Source organism: Cibotium barometz, chromosome 54, assembly GCF_041138505.1.
Source record: "Cibotium barometz isolate CiBa-2024 chromosome 54, ASM4113850v1, whole genome shotgun sequence".
Lineage (NCBI taxonomy): Eukaryota > Viridiplantae > Streptophyta > Polypodiopsida > Cyatheales > Cibotiaceae > Cibotium > Cibotium barometz.
In genome coordinates, this window is record NC_141099.1 from 19,242,818 (window position 1) to 19,267,866 (window position 25,049).

Consider the following 25,049-nt stretch of genomic DNA (forward strand, 5'->3'; position numbering starts at 1 on the left):
AACAATACACCTCATTTGTTTGAATAATAATTTAGAGTTTTCTTTTAATTTTCCAACATTATAAGAAAAGAAATTTATGGTTCATACCTCTTAAAAATCTATCTTATCTCAGCGATAGTAGCTCTCTTGCAACTCAAGATATAAAGTGCGTTGTAGAGCAAGATCATGGGCTCTCCACCACATCACCAAAATGATCACCAATGCAAGTGCTTACAAAGGTTCCATCCTCTCTTAAGAACTCATTGCCAAGAACACATGTAGCCTCAGCAAGCTCTTTATTCCAAATGTTCCATTGAGGGACTAGCGGAGTGTCCTTGTCTATAGGCAACCCTGTGGGAAAATCTCCCACACCATTGAACATCGTCCCAAAGATGAGGGATGGCTTCCTAGATTTCCAAACTTGTTCAAGCCCCCAACAAACTTTGCCAGCCCATTGTAATGCAGGGAGCCAAGTTTATATTAGAACCCTGTTGGAACTACAAATACTTATGTTCAAAATACAAGTTGGGGTATTTATGCACTTACTGTGAGATGTTTCTCCCAATTATATTGTCGGCTATTTCAGTGATGTTTTCCAAAATATCCATGTGCTTCGGTGATAGATCTCAAAACACTTGTATAAAAAAAATCAAACATGGTTACATAATTAAACACATGCTTTAAAGGAAGCGATTGAACAGGTATAAAAGAAGGTTAGTGTCCATTATTACTTGGAGAGCTGTCTGAAGTATTTGTGTCATTTTCTTTGTCCTCCTCCACCTCCTCATCTTCCGCGTGATCGTCCTCCTCTGAATTGTCATCATCCTCCTCATATTTGCTTACAACTTTTCTTTTCTTTGTGACTTTCTTCCTTTTTTGGGGACCAATTCTTTCCACATTTGACTTACCACCCTTTTTTTTGGTGCCAGGATTAGTGACACCTTTGCCTTGCCCACTTGCATCTTTTTTGACATTTGTAGGTAATGCTTCCCCCCACTGCCTGCCCTGGTTACACCTTTCTTGCCCTGGATACACCTTTCTTGCCCACTGCCTGCCCTGGTTACACCATTCTTGCCATGGCCTGTAGGTTGCTTGGATCCCTCAACTCCAAACCGCTTGGGCTGATGTAGATCTGCTTCACAAAATTACATCAAACAAATGGTTAACATAGAGCAAGGCATGCAATATATCAGATGGCACTGAGCATGGATAATACCTTTCCACAAGGCCTCCTCCTTAGGGGGTATGTCCCATTGGCATAATCTAACCACCATGGGCACAAACTCTAGACCTCTTTTCTGGAAAGTTCTTCTATCCAAATTTCTGGATATATTCCATTATTCTCAACCTCAACACCCACTCATCTATAGGATGACGAAGGTCGGGGAAAGAAACTATGTCCCTCATCAAAACCCACCACCTCGTAAATAGGATAATAACAAAGTTGTCTTATCAGCATACCTATACCTAGTGTAAAAGAAAATTGGAATGAAATATTCTATTCTAAGCACACCTATATATGGTGTGTCTTACTGTACATATGAGATGTGGCTGGTGGGCTGATGCTATGACCGAAGATCGTATTGCCTTTTGCCACGATACAAATGTGGCGTCAAAATGTTTTGCTTTTGCAATCCCCTAAATAATCTTTCAAGGACATTATTCCCTTTGATTCTCCCACCGCATAAACAGCCCATAAGACTGGCTTCTCTTCCTCTATTTTGCACTTCATATCAAGTGATGTGGTTATTAAGTGATGCTAATACACGTACTTGTTGAAGAACATGCAGAATGCAAGTTCTTTGAATGGTACTTGTGCAGACTTCGTAGCATTCTCTCTTTGGATATGCATCAATAGAAAAAACTCTTTGATGAAGGTCTTGGTTGCTAATTAACACCATTACACATAATATTTAATAAAAGAATTAAATAAAGAAGAGAGCATTTCAACTAAATTATAATACATGCAATAATACATTTCAACTAAATTATAATACATGCAATGATGCATAAAAATTACAAGATGTTACACTTTGTGGGAATAAAATATGAGCTGAAAAGAAAAGAGTCGAGTCTTACTTGTCAAGGATTTAACTGAGGAGCAAAGAGTCTAGAGATTTTTGGAGGAGCGTACTATCATGGGCGGCTATAAGTCTCCATGGCATGGGCTATAAGTTGCCATGGTATGTGCTAGAGGTGTTTGATTGAGGTCTATGTCAAAGTCGCCATGGCATGGGATATTAGTCGACTAGGGAACATTGAATGCTCAATTGACGCTTGAGCATCAAAAACGCTCGATTGAGGGACAAAAGAACGCTCAATTGACGCTTAAGCATAAAAAATGCTTTACCTAGGGACAAAAGAATGCTTGATTGAGAAAAGCAGTGAAAACGATGACATCGAGTGAGGAACAATAAATATATGGCTCTCCACTTATAGCTGTTGAGGAGGTTGATGTGGCCTCTGACTGCCATGTCATATTGCCAAAGTTTGGCAATATGATGTGGCAGTCAGAGGCCACATCAACCTTACCAACATCCGTGCAATATCACATTTTCAATATTGTTGACAAATAGAACAATATGGGAGTAAATACAATGCAGAGCGAAGAGACGAAGAGAACACATTATTTTCAATCTAGTTGATGAAGGGCCCCACCACAGAGTGTGTACTTTTCTTGTATTGTTGAATGAGTAGATGAATGACTGTATGGCTGTAAACAAAGGTCTACGTGTTGATCTTGTTCTCAAATTGCCTTTCACACTTTAAAAAGAGGATGTGCATACAGGTTGTTCACGGATGATGCACATACAGTGTTGACATGGCCATTATGTGCCACGTCATATTGTCGAACTTAGGCACGGCATATTACATCACCTTGGAGAGTAGCATCGCAAAACCTTAATTTAAACTACCTTATCGGTGGTTTAAATACCGGGTGGTTAAGCCGGTGTTCTTTCTTCATTAAAGAGTTAATTTAAACTACCTTATCGTCGCAAAACCTTAATTTAAACTACCTTATCGGTGGTTTTAATACCGGGTGGTTAAGCCGGTACCTCCTTGATGACCTGATATCTCTTACATATGAGGTATGTGTAAGCTTAAAAGCCAATACATCAATTGGTACCTCTAATTATGTGAATATTGAAAGTTTAACAAATTTTGATGGGTGTGCTATAGAAGACAACTGTATTAGATGCAGTGCCTCTATACACCCAGTTACCCAACCATGAAGTACTTTCACCCTTGAAATCAAAAAGCACTTTAGAGTTCTTATTGAACATGAGGAAAGAGAACACTTTGACAAAGTTGGTGACGTGTATATCACGGGTATTTAAGGTGAATGAGCTTCCTAGGTTCTATGATGGGGATGTAATATTTGAGTTTTCTGCCACCATGGGTTCTATAGCAGGCATGGATGGTATGGATCATAAGTACGATGGCCACATGTGGACAAAGGAAGCTATATCTAATGTCAACTTTCCAAGGGTGTGTAGGATAAGCCATTGCATTGGGGTGAAATGCATTGTTTACACACCACATGCCCTTGGTATTTGAACAATGGCTTCCCTAATGACATTAGTTTCAAAGGGTGCATAAAGAAAACTTGTGAAGTTGGTGTCCCAACCATTAATGATGGAAAGTTGAATTGTAACTATTGCAAAAAGCCAGGTACTTACAAGGTATCTTGTGCATGCTATGTGTATTATGTCATGCCTAGTTAGTCTAACACAGCTTCTAATACACATCGGAACTCATTCACATGGTGTCCAGGCCGGAACATCAAAGGCATTGCTTGATAAGACTAAAGCAATGGTTCAAAGAGTAATTATAGGTAGATGCAGGTGCTAGTCCAAGGAAGGTGTAGATGTGTGTTGCCAAGGAGTTGGTGTTAACTTCATTAGTCTGAGAAGGAGATCAAGGACATGAGATTGGTGATAAAGAATTTAATAATGTGTTAGAAGAACTCGGCCCACTAGTTGAGAACAAGTGGTGAGTTAAATTAGAGAAGCATTTGTTAAGACCATATATACAAAGTGATTAAAATTTTCTTTCTTTTTGGTTTCGAAGGTCAGTAGCTCATGCACGCAAGGACCACCTAAGTCATCGTTTAGAATTATTACTTGCTATGTTTGAAGAGGGATAGCAATTATGACTTCTTCCATGGGAGCCGATTTCCAGGTCGAGGGAATGAAACTGAATGTTTGAAGAGGGATAGCAATTATGACTTCTTCCATGGGAGCCAATTTCTAGGTCGAGGGAATGAAACTGAATGTTTTTTTGTTTTCAAGATGTCTACTAAGGGACCGGCCTCAGGTGTCGAACTTGTCAATAGAATGAGCCGTTTAGGGAATGGTGATCTAACAAGAGCTTGGATCCAATTTGACCACACTAGATGGACTGGGTAACAATGTCTTGTCACGTTTATGATCCAAGGTAGTAACAATGACTTGTCACTATTTTGAAAAAAAAATAGTTTTTTGTTATTACCTCTTTTAGCATATTGACTTTTAGTTGTAGCCTGTAGGAGCTTCTAACTATTGCAACTTGCAAGATGAAAGAGGATGACAAGACTTCCCAAGTATTGTTTTGGGAGTGCATAAATAATGTCATGGTGGCACACAGATTTGAAAAGGTAGACTTCTTTGGTTTCATGACAGATGAAGCCCAAGTAAATTGGAATGCGATTAGAGAAGTCTACAATGAAGGACAAGAAATGAAAGGTTGGGGAATGCTCATGTTTATTTCATTAGGCACAAAGCCTAAATATACATACCGCAAAGTATGTTATAAAGGCCTTCTAAGGCATGCATAAGAGCATGTGCGAGAAGTGGCGGACCAAGTCAACAAAAAAGGTTTGTAACTAGCTCAAGGGTGACTTATTCGACAATGGTGGCGTAGTGGAAATGTAAAAGATTTAGATATACCTGCCATGGATCTTTGACTAAGCTGGTGGGAAGTGCACATTGTACATTGGGGAAATGTAATGATTTTGGTATGTATAAGAACCACTGTCTTTAAAACTAGTGTCTTTATTGATGTTTCTATTATGTCTCTAGCTATTGCATAGGTAGAGAAGAGCGGTGATCAGTCATGTACACCACGAACAAACTTGTCAGAGTCTAAACATGGAAGCTGGTTAGCCGGGGAGGGTTTCAAACAAAAAAAACACTCTATAATGCATGTGTATTAGACATGGCTAATGCTTTATTATAGAGTGCAAAGCAAAATTCATACATGATGGGCAAGCATATCAGAGCAGGTCCAAGTCTTGATGAAAAGCTCATTGAGAGGGCAAATGCGAATACTCTAAGCCCAACACAAGTTGTAAGGACAGTAAAAAATAATACTACAGACACACCTATGTACAAGGCACCAACACCTTTGGCAGGTGATCGGGAATCAGCCCAACACAAGAGATAACAATGTAATGTAATTGATGTGGATGATGATGCTAGTCATAGATCTGAGTACAACGTGCACACATGAGAGATAGGAATTCTATTGGACGTCGCAAGAAAATAGCCTTTATTGGATGAAGATGTGGACACAAGAAATGAATCGAGTGACAAAATCATAAAGGGAACACCCATACACAAGATATTTTGGAAAATTAGGAGAACTCGAAAGGGCAGAAGAGTAAAGTGTTTGGGTTATATAGGTAGTAGTAAGTGTGGTCACATGATTTTAGGATGTGCAAAAGGAGTACCTGCACCATCTTTTTTTTCAACAAGGTCCCATGCTACTGGGAAAACTAGTCAAATGATGTGGTTTTGCAATAATGACATCATGCATACATGGGCTGTGGACAATAACATTGACCATCCCCCACACAATGTGCCCACTAAATGGCCAATGGTGGCTGAAGGCACAAATCTGACAGTTGAGGAGGTAAATGCATTGGTGCTTTGCAGGGTATAACTTACAGAGTAAGCCATTGGGAAGGGAGCAACAAACTCCATGGAGCTCAAGTCAACCAAAAGTTCCTAAAGGAGAGACAAACACATTAAAAAATTATATGTTACGAGATGGTCGTTGCACAAGATACAAAATAAGCATTTCAGAAGAAGCTACAAAAAGGATTAAGGAAATCCATCACTCTCATGTCGAGACTTTCTGGGAAGGGTCAACCAACAAAAACCCTACTTGGCATGCAAGCACTTATACTTTGTGTACATGAGAGTCATGGGATTGAGCCAAAATGAAAATATGTTTATTCACCAACCAATTTTGACAGAAAGGGAGGTATCCGAATGTTTATGCAGAGAATAAACCTACCCTGAATTGGTTTAGTGGACAAATCATTTTTCTAATTTAACTTCAGAGATGTATGGGATGTGAAAAAATGTTTTGGGTTTCATTTTATTGGAACAATTTCAATGGAGTAATGTTTATTTGAGCTTGTATCATTTTATTGGAGTAAATTTATTTTGCTATTGATAGAGATTGAGAGAGAGAGAGAGAGAGAGAGATAAGATAGATAAAAATAGAGAGAGAGAGAGAGAGAGAGAGAGAGAGAGAGAGAGAGAGAGAGAGGTAAAAAGAGAGAGACTGAGAGATAAAAGAGAGAGATAAAGAGAGAGAGAGAGAGAGAGAGAGAGAGATAGACAGACAGACAAAGAGAGAGAGAGAGAGAGAGAGAGAGAGAGAGAGAGAGAGAGAGAAAGAGAGAGATAGACAAAGAGAGAAGGAGACAAGTGTGCAACAGAGAGAGAGAGACGGATAGAGAGAGAGAGAGAGAGAGAGAGAGAGAGAGAGAGAGAGAGAGAGAAATAAAAGAGAGAGAGAGAGAGAGAGAGAGAGAGAGAGAGAGAGAGAGAGAGAGAGAGAGAGAGACTGAAAGAGAGACTGAGAGACAAAAGAGAGAGAGAGAGAGAGACAGAGCGAGAGAGAGAGAGAGAGAGAGAGAGAGAGAGAGAGAGAGAGAGAGATAAAAGAGCGGCAGAAAGAGAGAGAGAGAGATAAATAAAAGAGAGAGAAAGAGAAAGAGAGAGAGAGGTAGAAGAGTCTGAGAGATAAAAGAGAGAGAGAGAAAGGGAAAGAGAGAGAGGAAGAAACAGAGAGACTGAGAGATATAAAGAGAGAAGTTGCTAAGTAGAGAGAGAATAGATCGAGAGCTCCCCATTGCTAAAAAATTGCTCGTCATTTGGGTTTATGCTCCCCCAACAAATCCCCCTCTAGAGCTAAACCCAAGCCCAAGAACACGTAGCAAAGAAAGATGCTCAAATGATGGCTATCCTCGACTCCCAAGACCAAGCCGCAACAAACAAGAATGGGTTTATGGTTGGAGTGTGCGACTATGTAACTGTCTAGAATGTGCAATGAAATCTCAATGCTCATCAAAACCGTAGACCACCTAAGACCACATCATGTTTATTTAATGTATCATTGACAAGTTAAGAGAAATAAGGAATATTATGTCAATATGGCAAGATATAACCAAAGAATATGCTCATTTATAATATTTTGTACATCGTTAGTTGATTGATAGTGTTGGGCCACAAAAAAAAGAGCATTGTCATACATCATACAAGCATCCATTTGATATCATAAAAAGGGTTTTTTTTAATCTTTTCTTGGCAAACTCTGTGGTGGACAGTCTCCTTGTCGATGTAAATATCTTTCTCTTCACTGTATGCTAGCAAACAAACCTCACGACCCTCTATGTGCAAACAAAAACCTCTCACTTCCCTCTTTCTCTTCTCAAGCTCCGTGTGGGTATAGCCCCTATAACATTTATCAATGTTCCTCTCTCACCTTAGCTGCCGTCACCCTTTCTTGCGTGCGCTACTAGGTGACTATTACTCCTTGTGTGGACAATAGCCCGTATGTGGAAATAGCTGCAATTGAGACATCCCGATTATGAAGACCTATGCCTAGCTATGCGCAAATAGCCAAAGCACCCCAACCAACTGTGGGCAAGCCCACGTAACGGTATGCCCATCTACATGCAAGCCATAGTATGAGGTGCAAGGTAGACTATTCTACCTGACTGCTACTATAGCCGGCGCCTTTTTCTCTTTTTATGTACTAATGGCTACCTCCTTCGTTTTTTATGTACTAATGGCTACCTCCTTCGTGTGCATGCTGACTCTAATTTTTCTCTTCTCTCTAATATGTGATAGTCTTGCTTGAGCATGTTCTATAAAAGTTGCACCCGCTTTAAAAGTTGCGCCCCTTCGTGATTGACCCCTAAGGTGAATGTTTGATCAACATTTTGAAGGTGGCCACTCAACCCTTCAATCTAAGGTTTTTTTACACCCTTTTAATTGTGGACTTTGATGACCTTCCACGAGCTTATGCCCGTTGTCGGTGACATTCTCTCCAGAGTTTGTCCACATGAAAAAAATTGCATTCATCTCCATCTTGTGCTCTCTTTCACATTGACGTCAATCCATCCTGTCAAAATAGTTCCTCAAGGCTGACCAAGTAAAAGCATCGGTGTGAGATAAATATTATGCGAGATGCACATATTTGTAGTAAATGGACATGTGTGGACACAAAACATATACATGCATGCAATGCTCACATAATAACATGCACTGGAGGCTTTAAAAAAATGCAACAGTGGTGTCTTGTGGGAAAACTAGCCTGCTAGTGTGAACCCAGATTTTTCAGTTAGACTGGTGTCTTATCCATTAGGATTCTATCAAGTGTTTTCACTATCCCATTTTCTTTTCTTCTCCAAATGCAAACCATCTTCTTCTTTGGCTCTCTAGCCTTTTATAAAATCCCACTGTCCCTCTTATGACTCCCAAGATTAGCTTGAAATGGTACATTGTGTGTGTTTGCATGAGCTATACAACAGTTCTGACTGGCGAGGTGTAATTGGAAGTTGTATGTGAATGAACTTGGTTTTTTTTTTACTTGGAAGTAATAACCTCGATCTAGAGGATGTAATGTTGTCATATTTTTCTCTCTCTCACTCCCTCTTGCTCTCTCTCTTCCTCTCCCTCACAAATAAATTTGCATGTGTTTCTCTCCCTCTCTCTCTCTCTCTCTCTCTCTCTCTCTCTCTCTCTCTCTCTCTCTTCGTCCCTCTCTCTCTCTTGATATAGGGGGGAGGAAATCTTTTTGAAATCTGTTAGGTAGAGTTTCCAGAAAAGTGTTGATTGAAAAATGTTCACACAAAAAATCCCTCATCTCGGCAGCATGGGTTTCTTTGATCTTGGCACCGATGTGGAGGTTCCCTTTTCTAGAATTTTTTTCTTCTAGCAATTTTGATAGGATTTAAGGAAGCATAGACTTTTGCGTGGTGCTACTAGGTACTGAGGCCATCGCCTAGATTTTTTTGGCTACTCGGGTTGATGGCAAGTTTTTTGGAACCCAAGGGATTCCCTTCTCTAGTAGTTTGACGAGGATCCAAGAGGCCTCAGGGTTTGGGTAGAACTTTGTTACATTTGGTTTTCGCTTTAGCAGATCTTTGCTCATGGTTGGGGCTTTGGGCTTATGGCAGCTATTGCTAGGTCTTTACATTGGTATCCTTGTTTCACTTGCTAGCCAAGGTACCCTTCGGTACTTGTAAGGTCCCTGCCCTAGCTAGCTCAAGGGGATCCTTTAGGCAGCTAAGTCCCCTTTATCTTCACCTCGATCTCTTGGAAATACAAGGATACGAGCAAACGAAGGGACCTAACTCTATCTCACAAGGGAAACATAATTATTCTAAAAGGAATCTATTCCTCTGATCAAACGGCACTCAATGTGCATGATTGAGGATGGAACAAGTTCACGCTTGGTCTAAAAAAGCTAACGCCTTTTCCCTCTTTTCTTTATGAGGCACGGCCACTAGCTCGTTCTCTTAAAACGGACTTGTTTGGGCGCTATTCTATTACGGATCCTCGTAAATAATAATTATGTTAGAAAGTTACTCGACTCATCGGGTCCACCCATCCATAGGATGGTGCCATTGGGGCATCCATCCAACCGCTTTCCACCCACGCACCCAATCATTTTTGTTATCTAATTAGGTCCTACCACATTGTGAAACATATAAAAATAGGTTCTTTAATTATTTTTCGTCATTGATTCATTACGACAGTTCTTCCAAAATAGTTGAAAACAAATGGATCTTCAAACACAATCATAACATTATCACTTGATCATTACATTACTCATGTGCTCCCAGGAAACCATCGCACCAACATGGGCGACATGGTTCCTGCGGTAGCAATTATTCCTGGAGGGGTCTAGAACACTGAACATCACTCACCCGCTTGGTGAGGACTACTAAGTAGGTCCCCAGTTCCCTCATCCTCGGTGTGGCGATGACGTTTAAAACTCAGAGCCTCCACTGAGTCCCACCGCCCTCAAGGGATGTGCCCCTTAGCTGGCTTTTACTTGCACCACTTGCCCCTCGCACCCAGAAGAAAGCAGCTCATCCACCTAGATGGGTCCAACTTCGAGCATCTAGTGGGTTGTTCCCACAAACAGGGATTTCATATTCACGTGATCACAGCCTTTTTTCTTGTGATCACAGCTATTGTTCACAAATCTCAATGTTCACAAAATTCACAGTTCTCAAATCCTAGAGGGTGGGATGACCTGGTAACCCACAATTGGCCCACCGGGCTACAAGTCTGGACCGCCGGGCCCGTCGGGCGCGCAGAAGCCCGTCGGGCCCGCCTCCCGACCCGGCGGGCTATATTGTAGTATAAAAGGGTGGTCCAGGGGGTCACTGTTCACAGAATCTTCCTTGTACTTGGTGTCAGTGGTGCTAGTGTGATCAATTTGAGGTAATTTTTAAGTTGAAAGTGTTGGTGTCATTTAATTTTTTGCATACGCTTAAGTTTAACGTTGTTTGTGATGCATGTGCATGTGTCGTTAAATGTTAAGAGGCCCGCTCTGCAGATGGCCGAGCGATTGGCTAGGTCTGCTGATGTGCACTCTTAATATTTAACTTATGTAGAAGTTTTCGTTGTGGCACGGTATCTGCAAATGGTCGGTTTACTGACTAGGTTTGCAGTTACCAAGTTACAATGCGGCTTTGTTTTTGTTAAAGGCTTTGAGAGCCCGTTGTGCAGATGGCCGGTTTACTGGCTAGGTCTGCTGATGTGCGCTCGTAGCATTTGACATGTGTGATGCTTTGCTACTTAGTACGGTATCTGCAGATGGTCGGTTTACTGACTAGGTCTGCTGACACCAAGCTATGTGGTGAAGTTTGTTTTTGTTATTTGGTTTGATAGTCATCTGCAGATGGTCGGTATACTGACTAGGTCTGCTAACGATGTGTCAAAGCATTTAACTTGTGCCATAGTTTTCATCTTAATGCGATATCTGCAGATGGTCGGTATACTGACTAGGTCTGCTCTGACGTCAAGTTAAGTCGTAAACTTGTGTTTTGTGTTTGTTTTTGACGATGAATGTGATTATTTAGTTTGCATGACATGAGTCATAAGTGTGTTGGATGTAGAAATCTCTTAGTTAGCTTACAAATAGCATTTTTTGTGGTTATAAATGTTGCAACTATTTGTCAATTATATTGTGCAGATTGATGGCGACGCTTGCACTTACTCCTGAAATCAAGAAATCAATTCGTATCAAACTCGTTACCTTCATTAGTTGCTTGTCACCTAATCACATCGAGGGTATTGTGTCTGATAGGAATCGATTTGAGCAAATATTAGGTGAGGTTGTCCGCGCAGTGAAAAATATCCATGTGGGTGCTGATGGAGCAGCCATCAAGCATTTTGTTACTAGCATTGTGGGCAACATGCCTAGATGCGCTGTTGACCTAGGTGACGACAGACCAGCGGAAACAAATGAATCCAAGCTGGAGCACTTCCACACAAAATGGAAGGTAGAGAAAGAGAGGTCCAAGCGTGCAAAGGCCATAAACACCCAAGCTATCCTGAGCAAGAGAGCTCGCAAAGAGCTGGACCGGCCTGCTGATGAACAAGAAGATTTATCATCTGGTGCACATGAGGTCTCTAAAGGCACCCACTTGCAGCGCACAAAGCATAATACTAACTACAGCATGACAATTGGGTTGCCTGCAGAGGCCATCATCACAGAAAAGAAGATGGGCTCTGGATCGTACGGCGTTGTACATAAATGCCATATTCAAGGTGTCTCCTGGTTTCCAGAAGGCATTTCTTATTGTGCAAAGCAATTCCTTGGTAGTCGAAGGGCTCAATTGAAGTCTTTTGCTCAGGAGGCTTCAATCGACCTAACCCACAGGGGCATAGTGCGCGCCATTGGGCACACAAGGAAGGAGCCATGGATACTGCTCTTCCCCCTCTTTAATGGGGGAAGTCTTGGAGATATAATGGAGTGTGTTCCGCCTCCTAAGGGGACCCTCAGTTCCATGCTTTGCTGCTGCAGGCAAAGGCAACAGATACAAGAAAAAACAAGTGGCTCCTCATGAAATGGAGCGATACAAGTCTTTGATTTTTCATGCTCCCGAGCTTATCTGTGCCCTTGTGAATACCATGGCCTTTGCACATGCTGAAGGGATCATCCACAATGATTGCCACCCCTGGAATATAATGATAGATTTCACCAAAGAAGGGGTGCCACGGGTAGGCATCATTGACTGGGGTCTTGCATTGAGGGATGGGATTGAGTTCAAACCCACAAATATCGCCAACAAAGCAGAGCACGATCAACGCCCCTGGAGAGCCCCTGAGCTCGCAGATGTAAGGTCCCCTTGTCCATGGAGCAATGCATCAGATGTCTTCTGCTTGGCTTGGGTGATTGAAAAGTTTACATTATTTTGTGCTGAGTTTGCAGAAATGACCAAAGTGCCGTGGGTGGGTAAAACTGCCATCCACACAAATTTGATTAGGACTATGTGCTCCTACCCACCGAGCACTTACATACTTGGCCAAGATATTTCTCCTTGCTCTGGTGAATGGAGGACTCCAATGCTTGACAACAGTTTTAGTGGGCTCCTTTGGGTTTGCGAGGCTTTCTTGAATGGACCACCACGCCATCCAAACCTTCTCGATATTTGGCAATCTAGAATCCAACTGGCGCAAAGCAAGCATAACTGGCATCATAACATGATAACAATCTGCTGCTTCCTCCCATAAACTACGATCCGATATCAAAGATCGCATGTACCTCACCTTTTCTTTAACCTTTTCGGACTGGTCAGCCTCCCACTCAGAGAAGCCAGCACACACAAAGGTTTCCATGACTGCATTCCTATTTCTTAGGAGAGATTGAAGCATATAAAAATTAGTGCAAAATCTGGTTTCACAAGGCAACTTTAGCATAGTTTCCATGCGTTGACGATACATATCTAAAACACGTTGCCGTTTGAGCACAAATTTGACAATCTTACTTGCACTATCGATAATCTCCTTGAACCACTCTGTATCAGCATTTTTGTACCAATCTTGTAACACCAAGTTAAGGCTATGAGTGTTACAACCAAATGTATAGATATTGGAAAATCGAGATTCCAACATACGACCTGCTGCTCGACAATTAGCTGCATTATCCATAATCACTTGAAGCACATTTTCAGACCCAACTTGGTCGATAGCATCACCAATGATATCGGCGATAAATTGACCAGATTTAATTTCCCCGGAGCTATCAACAGCTTTGATAAAGCATTCCCCACGAGGACATACCAACATTACATTTATCAATGGACGTCTTTGGGCATTCGACCAACCATCACTGACAATTGTGCATCCAGACTGATTTGTGGTGTCAATTATGAGTCTTTGAACGCTTTCCCGTGTGTTGTCATAGCACTTGTCAAGTAATTGATTTCGCATGTGGTGATAAGTTGGTGGACAAAACCCAGGTCCATATTCTCCAATCTTCTTCCAAGCCATCTTCCATGAATCTTTCGTGACCATAGACAATGAAGAACCAGTAAAGAAGATCGCTTTCGCTAAAGCAAGTTGAGCATCCTCTAAAGCAGTGGCACGAAAGCTGTCAACTAGATTAGTTTGTCTGGTACGAGACATACCCACCTGAAACTCAGGAGATGCATCCATCGGTATTGAGACATCTGGACCTTGGGTGTCATTTTGGCAAGTAGTATGTGTTGGAGTCACTCCTTGGTTGGAGATCCCTCCACTTGATGCTGCCAAATTCGGCGATTGGTGATTTCTTGCACAGAGATTGGGCCTCTTGTTTTGTGATGCTTGTTTACTTATCAAAGCTCTAAGGCGCTTTGCAGCATCATCAGCTCCTGCACCCTTGCATTTTTGTGCTAGTGCCAAGCAAATTCTCCCTTATTCTGGGAGCACCCCCAGATTTTACCAAGCCACAAAAATTACACTTCCATTCGACAAATCTAGAAAGATTGGAAGCAAATTGCCATTCAGGTCCCGGTGATTTTCCTCCGCTCCTCCTCTTGCCACTTTGAGACGCAACATTCAAAGTTTGTGCTGTCATATCTCGTTGCAAGGAAACTCCACTAGTTTCTAATGGTCTGTTGCTTCGTTGGGTTGATGTGCCGCAATTAGAAGCAACCATTGTAACACCTAAACAACAATCATGCAAGATTTGAGATCCAAAACAGCCTGAGTAAAACTAAAATATGCAATTATAAAGTCTAAAACCCACTTCTTGCCAATGCAACCGAACGTTTGGTGAGATGCATTTGAGGCAATCCATCCCTAAATAGAGATGATGTCCCGAACATCTCACCACCTATATCCTCCTCTAGAGAAGCTCCTACCCAGACCAAATGGCACTCGAGTAGACCACCCAAGAGGAGGTATTGCTAGTCGACCTAAAGAAACCAAACGTTTGGTGAGATGCATTTGAGACAATCCATCCCTAAATAGAGATGATGTCCCGAACATCTCACCACCTATATCCTCCTCTAGAGAAGCTTCTACCCAAACCAAATGGCACTCGAGTAGACCACCCAAGAGGAGGTATTGCTAGTCGACCTAAAGAAACCAAACGTTTGGTGAGATGCATTTGAGGCAATTCATCCCTAGATAGAGATGATGTCCCGAACATCTCACCACCTATACCCTCCTCTAGGGAAGCTCCTACCCAGACCAATTGGCACTCGAGTAGACCACCCAAGAGGAGACATTGCTAGTCCACGTAACAAATACGATAAACCATTTACAATCAAAATCTTATAAAATACAAAATATTATTAACAAGCTTCAAACAAAAATCCAGAATATTTATACTCACCTCTTGTGCCTTTTAGCCTGAGGTGGTGAGCCACCCAAGTGCTTTGGTAAAGCACATTTGGAAGTGAGGGGAAACCCTTTATATAGGTCCCTCCAAAACAGCCAAGTTTTTGGCGCAAAAAAAAAAGCCCCGGGGCCCGCCGGGCTAGATAAGTAACCCGCCGGGCTAAACAGTGGCCCGCCGGGCCAAGCTAGTAGCCCGCCGGGAAAACCGGGATAGCAAGTTTCTCCCGGTTGTGTGAATATCTATGATATTAACAAGTGTGTGAGAGTGTTATTAACTAGTGTTATTACCACTTCGCGGTTAACGTGATCACGTGAATGAAATCCCTGCCCACAAAGAGAGAGGACAACTTTAGGGTGGGGAACGGGTGACAACTGATCGATTGGCGACAACCAATTAAACAAAAGAAAATACAATTCCATCACATTCATAGTAAACAAGAGAAAACAGTCTATTCAACTTGAGATTACAATAAGACATTCTGTATTAAGGCATTTACCGTTGTTAAGGCATTTACCGTTGTTTCATGGACAATACGCCCTTCTTGTTCTTTTTTAAACGAAAGTTTTTGTTTAGGAATTCCTAATCTTACTAGGTCACGTAATACAATGGTTTATGCAAAATTCAAAGAGCGTTTCTAACCTGAACGATATCGACAGCGGCGGTAGTGCCTATACAACGACGTTACTTAGTTCAACGGAGACATTGCTTGGTTTGGCAGAGTCGTTGCTTGGTATCACGATGTTACTTGCATCTTCATGTGCGCATTTGGGTGCCATGACTTGAAAACTCATAAGACTAAGAAAACGTGCACCTAACGCTATACGTATGTGCTAAGAATTCGGCTTCAATGACAAATTTTATGTAAAAAGCAACATCTTTAAGTGACTTAGTAATGATAATTTGGTTCCTAATTTAATTTTGTTAAATTTTAGCTTTTGAATGCCTACTTTAGCAAAAAATTTGTAATTTCTTGAAACTAGGTCATGTTCTACAATAAAAAATGAGCTAGAATGGTTGAAAAACACTTAGTAATTAATTTACTAGCCCACAAATTGAGCATAAGGGTTCTATAGTTATTTTTTTTGCATGAATTCCTGATTCCTTATTTTTTCCTAATTTTTCAATGTTGAAATCTAATTTTAATCTATTTTTTGGCATAAAAATAGCCATTTGGCTTAAAAATTAGCAAAATTATCCTAATAAATTCCAAAAAATTATATAAGATTTATTTATTATTAAATTTCTAGAATTTATATAAATATGTGATTAATCTAAATCATGCTTAATTTTCTAGGTCAAATTTATAGAATTCGGGCCAAAAATGTACGATTAAGAGTGAAATAAAATGAATTAGAGTGGGATTAAATCAAATTTTATGGTTTCATGCATAATTTGGCTTAACTTGATTTAATTATAATTTCCTAAGCATTTTACTAATTATAGAGTGAAATTTAAACAATTTAATGCATAAAAGAGTGGAAAATTAAAAAGAAATATCATTTTTGAAATGATTTTAGAAAATAAGATTATTCAATCACTAATTTGCAAAAGGAAGTTAATGTGATAGTATTTACTTAATTAGAGAATAGTCTTAATGCAATGTCGACAAAACAATGCGTAAATAAGATTAAGCAGGTAAATTTTTACATTAACTCCGCATAATTACAGCAACTCTTTGCTGAAAATGATGTGTGTGAGGACTCTACCAGCATCTAAGCGTATGCATGAGTGAGAATGAAGATATATATATATATATATACATCTCGAGGTCTAGAATCACCTTGAGCCTACTTATTGCCTTCTTACAATTTCCCTGTGTAGAGACCCTGACAGAATCATCAAATTTTTTTGGCCATAACTATTTGATAAAAACTCAGAATATGATCATGTAGCTAGTCAAAAGAACTGGAAGGCATCTAGTCTACAAGCCATCCCGGGTAGAATAGGCAAAAATGTTTATATATAGCCGCAAACACGCCATCTTTAGAAACGTGTTGCTTTTCCATATTTTTAGTGTAGGTGGACTCTAGATATGTAAAAGTACTCTAAATATGACCTCCTATCACCTAAATTCAAAATTCTATTTTTGGAGATATTTATCTCTTAATAAATCTATTCTTATCTTCTTATTTCTTTTCAAATTTTTGGAACTAATATTTTTACTCTCACTTTCTTAACATTTCTAGACTTATAGTTTCTCTCGAAGTGCACTTGCTTTCTTCTTAAAACCTATATTAAAAGAGAATCGTTACATGGCTTGGGAGGGATCTTACATTCTCCCCCACTTAAAAGATTCGAGATGTCCTCATCTCGCGAGCTGGAGTAATCTCTAAGTAAGTCCTCCTCTCTCTCCCAAACTGGTGTTCCCACTAGGTAGAAATCTTTTTTTACCTAAACATTGTTCCTAAGAGTCTCTTCTTTCATGTGTCTAGCTCATTTTGTTGAGCTCCCAACATGTCTTCATTATTCTAAAGCTAATGGGCCTTATTATCCTAAGTTCATGAATCCATATACACTCTCATATGATATGAACCCATTCTTTATTGTCCCTAATTCTACCTTATGAATTCCTTATTCCATATCCCCATGTAATATGGTACTTCATAAATTGTCATGGAAAAACATAAGGGGATAAATCCTTTATGCGATCTAACCTATGACAGCAAGATGCATAACCTTAGCATAGAATACCTTACTCCACATGAAGCTTGCACCAATCAACTTCTATTTATGCATAGAAACACTTGTTGAATTTGGCTATCTTTAACCCATCATATAAATAATCTATATCAAAATTTCTAACTTAATCTCTCGTTTATAATCTTATCATAATCTCTGTAATACTTCCTAACACAATCCCTATGTTAATCTCTAGAATACTCCCTGACATGTCCTTAATTAAACTTTGATTAAAGAATCAATGATCTCTAGCTTAATTCAAAACAATCACAACTTGGGCAAACACTTCCTAGTTTGGATATTCTAGGCTTCATACTGGCCTCATTCTCACCTCTTGGATTGATATATGCTCATACTATTGGGTTTTTTCCTTTCCGTGATTTGGGAAGAGAGGGGTCCTTGCTTAGTTAGGGAAATATTTCCTCAGGGTGGCCATGTTGTTTACACCTGAAGCATTTGTTCTCATGAAAAAGCTCGTTGCGTTGTCTTTATTCTTGATATAGACATCTAAAACATGTTCTTCCAACTAATCCGAGCATTTTTTGCAATTTTTAAACAAGAAAGGGCGAACTTGCTTCTTTCATTGTATCTAGCTACATCAAAATACTCGTCCATGGACTCTATCCAAGCCTCTACTTCTTCTCCCAAATTCCTTGAATGGTTTCGGTTGGGCTCCATCAAGCACTTCTTTAATGCCATTATGCAAGCTTTCTTGGCAAGACACTTTCTCTTGCCTAAAAAATATCCAAGAAGTCTCTCAAACTCAAACTCTCTTTCTTAAGAAAAGTTCTTTACTTAGCTGGTCTATATAAATTTCCTGATATTTCCTATATGATATAATAAGTACAACACTTAACATGGTTAATTGCTGGGACACCCTCCATCCACTGATAAGTCTATTAATTTAAATCGACTCCTCCATAAAATGTGACCTTATATATTATAGGAAGAGTAATACTATACATAGAATTTAGTTTTATTGAAAATCACTGTTTTATAATAAAAAATAATCAATATGCATCTTTCTATGCATAGAATTTAACTCTATTAAAAATCACTCTTTTATAATAAAATTAATCATTATGCATCTTTCTATGCATGAATGAAAATGACACTTTTAGAATACACAAACAATGGGGATTAATCTTTTTGATTAATAAAAGATGAAATTTATTTCACAAATTTTTAGAAAATTTCACCATAACCTCCTTTGTATGGCTGACCATTTTATCCATTTTTTTAGTAATTCCTTTAGTCCTTAGTCCACTCTTCATCTTATGTGAGTATTTACTCATTTTTGGGGGGATTTTCTTTATTTCTTCTATTTATCTTCTCCACACATTTGGATGAATTTGATTGGTCCCTCAAAACCTTAATTTAAAATTTTCTGAAAATCTGGACCCCTAGGATAAGGCCTCTTGAACAGATTATACTTGATTTCTAATGCACCTTCTAAAAATCTTTTTGAACTTTTGTTTTGGGGGAACTTATTTTAATAAGAAGAGATATTTTTCCATCCAAAAATATTCAAAATTTGAATAACCTCTCTCTAGAACATTTTCTCTCTCTAGGCCAGGTAGAAACAAGATCTTTTATATTTCTGAAGAGGGGATTGATTACAAGGGAAGATGTTGGACATCTTGAGAGGCTGGGGAGGAATCTTACATTCTCTCCCACTTGAAAAATGCGAGATGTCTTCATCTCGCAAACTGAGGGTAATCCCACAACAGTTCGGCTTCTTTCTCCCAGGTGGCATCTTCAAAAGGATAGAACTTCCATTTGACCAATAATTCTCTAAGAATGCTGTTCTCCTGAGAACCTTTTCTCAAACATCAAGGATTTCTTTAGGTTGGAGTTGCATCTGCCCTTGGGTTGAAGAAGTTAAGATTTCATCATCAAGGACATGATTCTGGCTTGGTACTACATACTTTTTAAGAAGGTTGACATGAAATACATTATGTACTTTGGGATGAGGAGGCAGAAGAAGCTCGTAGGCTAAGTCACCTACTTTCTTTGTAATTAGATATGGCCCATAATATCTGGGGGATAACTTCTTGTACTTCCCAAGAGATAGAGAACTTCTTTTGGGGTGTACTCGAATGAAGACCATATCTGCTTCTTCAAATTCTCTGCCTGTCGTCTTCTTATCTGCATACTATCTATCCTCGGTAGCTTTTATATCTTTGCGAATTGACTGCATCTGCTGCTCCATGTCATCAAGCATCTGTCTGGACATCTCAACCCTAATCAATGGGTCGGACCAAGTTAATGGAGTTAAGCAATCTTGTCCATACAAAGCTTTGAAAGGGCTCATCCCAATACTTCGGTGATAAGAAGCATTGTAGGCGAACTCGACTAGGTGCAGATAGCTTAGCCACTTCTTGGGTTCCCTGCCACACACAGCATGACCAAAGTATATCTTTGAAAGGGCTCATCCCAATACTTCGGTGATAAGAAGCATTGTAGGTGAACTCGACTAGGTGCAGATAGCTTAGCCACTTCTTGGGTTCCCTGCCACACACAACATGACCAAAGTATATCTTTGATTACTTGGTGTACCCTTTCTGTTTGACCATCGGTCTCAGGGTGGTAAGCTGTGCTGAGATCCAAGAAAGTTCTTACTGCTTCAAAAAATGCAGTCCAAAATCTTGACATGAATTTGGGATCTCAATCACTTACTATTCTTCTGGGTAGGCCATGCAATCGGAAGATTTCCTTGAGGAACACTCTGGCCACATCCACTGCAGTAGTGTAGGTTTCTTTTACAGGAATCAGATGGGCAACTTTGGTTAGTCTATGAACTACCACAAAGATGGAGTTGTAACCTGATCGCACTGAAGGTAATCCAGTAATAAAATCTATACTGATGCATTTTCACTTCATTTGGGGGATGTCTAATGGATGTAACTTCCCAGGCATTTTTACTCTCTCAGCCTTGACTTTCTGACAGGCCAGACATTGACGTACATGATTAAGCACATCCTTTTTTAGACCAGGCCAAAAGAAGCTTTTCTTCACAAACATGTAGGTTTTGATGAAACCTGGATGTCCTCCAATAAGGCTGTTATGGGCTTCATTCAGAATTTGACCCCCCTTAGTTCCCTCATCATTGGGAATGCATAGCCTGTGATTATAATACATAATTCCATCATCCAGGCTGTACCCTTGAACTCGGTTCAACTCCTGTGGAGTTTTGCTTTCCTGCATAAGTAGACAACAATAGGGCCAAAGAATCTATCCTGCATGATCTTCTCTCTTGCTTCAATAATCAAAGGATTTGACACTACAGTAATTGCAAGCAAGGAGGCTTTTTTGCTGAGGGCATCTACTACCACATTTTCTTTGCGTGGGCGGTACTTGATTTCAAAATCAAATTCTTGTAGGGTCTACATCCACCTTCTTTGGTGCATGTTGAGATCCTTCTGAGTGAAGATCCACTTTAAGCTCTGATGATCTGTCATCAAAGTGAATCTTTGACCCAGTATGTAATGTCTCCATAACTTTAGGGCGTATACTACTCAAAGTAGTTCTAGGTCGTGGACAGCATAATTCCTCTCATGCGTTCTGAGTTTTCGGAATTCATAGGCCACTGCATGACCTTCCTGCATGAGTGCACCTCCCAGGGTAAAACCACTGGCATCAGTTTACTACCTCAAAGGGTAGAGAGAAATTTGGCAACTTCAGAACGGGATTGGTTACCAAGGCGGTCTTCACCTTATCAAAAGCACTCTGGCACCTGGCAAACCATTGAAACGGGATATTCTTCTTGAGAAGATTAGTCAGGGGGGAAGCTATGAGAGTATACTTTGGTCTAAAAATTCTATACCAACCAGTCAATCCCAAGAATCCTCTGACTTCTTTCACTGTCTTGGGTTCAGGCCAATCTATGACTGCTTGGACTTTTGCAAAATCTAGAGAAATTCCATCTTTTGATACCAGAAAGCCCAATTATTCAACATGGTCGGTAGAGAAAGTGCATTTGCTCTTTTTTGCAAAGAGTTGGTGCTTCCTTAGAATCTCAAGAACGTTTTTGACATGAGCTTCATGGTTAGCTGCATTCTTTGAGTAAATCAGAATATCATCAAGAAAACAAGAACAAAATCATCCAAGTATTCTTTGAGAATGTCATGCATTAAGCGATTGAATGTAGCTGGGGCATTTGTCAATCCAAACAGCATGACAGTGAATTCATAATGCCCATACTGAGTATTGATGACTGTCTTCAGGATATCTTGCTCATTAATCCTGATCTCATAATACCCTGATTTGAGATCTATCTTTGTGAAGATCTGGGGTTCACTTAGCATGTCCAGAAGCTCATCAATTCTGGGGATAGGATACTTATATTCTTAACTGTCAGTTGATTGAGACCTCTACATAGAGTCTTAGCGTTCCATCTTTCTTTTTCTGAAAGAGAACTAGTGCACCCCAAGGTGAAACACTGGGTCTTACAAACCCTTGTTCTAACAAAACTGTCTAAGATGTTCTTCCTTGAGTTTGATGACTTCAAGAACTAGCATTTTGTACGTGCATAAGGCTACTGGATGAGCGGGGGTCAATTCTATGACATGATCTACTTCCCGAATTGGGGGCATCTTTGTTAATTCTGCTGGGAATAAATCATCATATTCACTTAACCATTCAGGTTCTTTAGCTTTTAACTTTGAGTCTACCGGATTCATTTTGACAAGATAAATATGCTCCTTCTTTCTAAGTCCTTTTAGTAACTTAGAAGCTTTTACTAACTGCAGACTAGGGGATCCTGAAATTTTGGTTCCTTGAACTTTGTTTCCGTGAAGTGTTGAAATATACAAGTGAATAGGGTGTGTGCGGGAACAAGCCCTTGGTTAGAGGCTGTAAAAGAGAATCTGTAAATGTGAGAGAACCTCTGAAAAGGTGAGAAGAATCCACTGGGAGAGAATAAAGGGTAGCATGAGAAGATTTAGGAAGTGTGGAGATATTCTGGGAGAGGTGGAGAGAATCAAGCAAAAGAGGTGGAGTGAATCAAGGAGAAATCAGTGGGATTAGATGCTTGGATGTAAACTCTATGAATTGAGGCATTGGCCTAATGAGAATTTGCTGGTTTTTGATTATCCATGCCTACATTAAGCTATGTCAATTACTCATCACTAATAATCTAATCACTATGTTAATGATGTTGATTCTAGCATTTGATCCACCATAGCTCACCACATTGCTGTAATTTTAACATGGTATTAGAGGCAAGCCTAGAATCCATCAATTTATGAGCCCATTATCTTGCTAATCACTTTGCTAATTAGGATTAGTAGCTAATTATAAGTTTTTCCTCTTTTTCAACTATTATGTGCACTCCCAGCTGGTGGAGGGGCTTTGTCTCCCTCCATGCTCAACATTAGGCCCATTGCTTCTAGCCACATATATAGCCATGATCCCCACGATTCAACCCATCAAGAGAACGCCAAACTGTCGTGTAGAACTCCAAAAATTCGCTGATTAGTGGGCACCGTTTTTCTACACAGCAAATCAAAGATCTTTGAAATCAGTGGGATTAGATGCTTGGATGTAAACTCTATAAATTGAGGCATTGGCCTAATGAGAATTTGTTGGTTTTTGATTATCCATGCTTACATTAAGCTATTAGTTAATTACTCACTAATCACATCTTGATTATCATCTAATTACTTTGTTAATGATGTTGATTCTAGCATTTGATCCACCATAGCTCACCACATTGCTATAATTTTAACATGAAGGTCACGGAAGGAGATGGTTCCATTATGACAGTGAATGTTAGCTTGATTTTTGTGGAGCCAATCCATTCCAAGGATCCCGTCGAAAACTCCCAAAGGTATAACTCCGAACTAAAACAGTCAGTTAAATTCCCATCTAGATTGAATTGAATATGATCTGTCTCAAGGTGAGTGAAAAGAATCTTCCCACTTGCCAATTCAACTTGCATAGGTTTCCCTGATTTCTGATCTAAGACTAGCTTACGCAAGCATCCAGGGGAAATGAAAGAATGAGTACTGCGTGAATCAATCAAAAGCTTAAAAGGCTTTCCCTGATACTTAGCTGGAGTATGAATGACGGAGAATTGACGGTTTGGCCCTTGGTTTTCAATTGTAGCATAAATTTGCCCTCTTTCCTCTTCCACTACTTCTGCAATTGTGACTGCTCTGGTTGCTGCAGTTTGAGACTGAACACTTTCTCTTTGGTTGCCCCAGTTTTGGGAAGGAGTTTTGAGGCTACTCTGGACAAAGGCAGACGACTGAGCTGGAGTTCTTCTGGGATTTCCCTGATTTGGGCGAGATGGACCTTAATACATCGTCCTCCACAGAACCACATATACCGACGTCGCTCAAGAGGATCAGGAAAGTAAAGACTCTCAAAATGACGTGCGAGTCTCACTCTGCTTACTCGGGTCGTAGCAGAGTTGATGAGGTGGTCGAGCACAAAGGCTATCATATCCTGACTCTGGGAGAGTTCAGGAATGCCAGATAGATTCGGGGTATCCATCTATAAATTTCCAAATCAATTTATGAGTTTTTAATTTTTGAAGTTCCTTCAACATAATATTAACAAGCGAAAACATTATTTTCCAGATTTACTTTAAAATTTTTAAGCGATTTCTACTGCTGTTATGTAAATTTACAACAGCGCTTTGATACCAACTCTAAGACCCCACTGCCCCGATTCCCGATTACTGGTATAGGGAAGCAGCTCCCTCCATGCACGGGGAAGGGTTTCCCACTCGGGGCCTCGCCCTCGAATGTATGAGCACGAGACTAAGCTGGTGGTCATTCCGAAAACCGAAATCGGGAAATTTTCCATGCCCGAAAAATGGGAACGATTCCACCCTTTTGAATTTCTTAACGAATTTTTCTAACAAGGTCAAGACAGAACTAACCTTCATATGAATAAACCGGATATAAGGGAAACTATAACAGACTTAACTTGAAGGAATCAACATTTTTTTCCTAATTGAATTAGGCACAGCCGTTGATCTATTCATTTGAGAAGTCTTCAGTTTATTATTTAACTATTCGAGTTCTAAGCGTATTCTTATTAATCAATTTTATTATTAAAACTCTACTGATTCCAGCCTATGGGTTAGCCACCCCATCCGGCCCATGGGTTACGGCCCATGGGTTAGCCACCGCCCAACACTGGAATAGTAGAACCAGACAAGTACTCACCCACCCATAATTGAAAGACTTTCTTAACTTTTGCTTTAGAATACACATACTCACACACTCCTCTTTAAACTTTAATTTATAAAACAA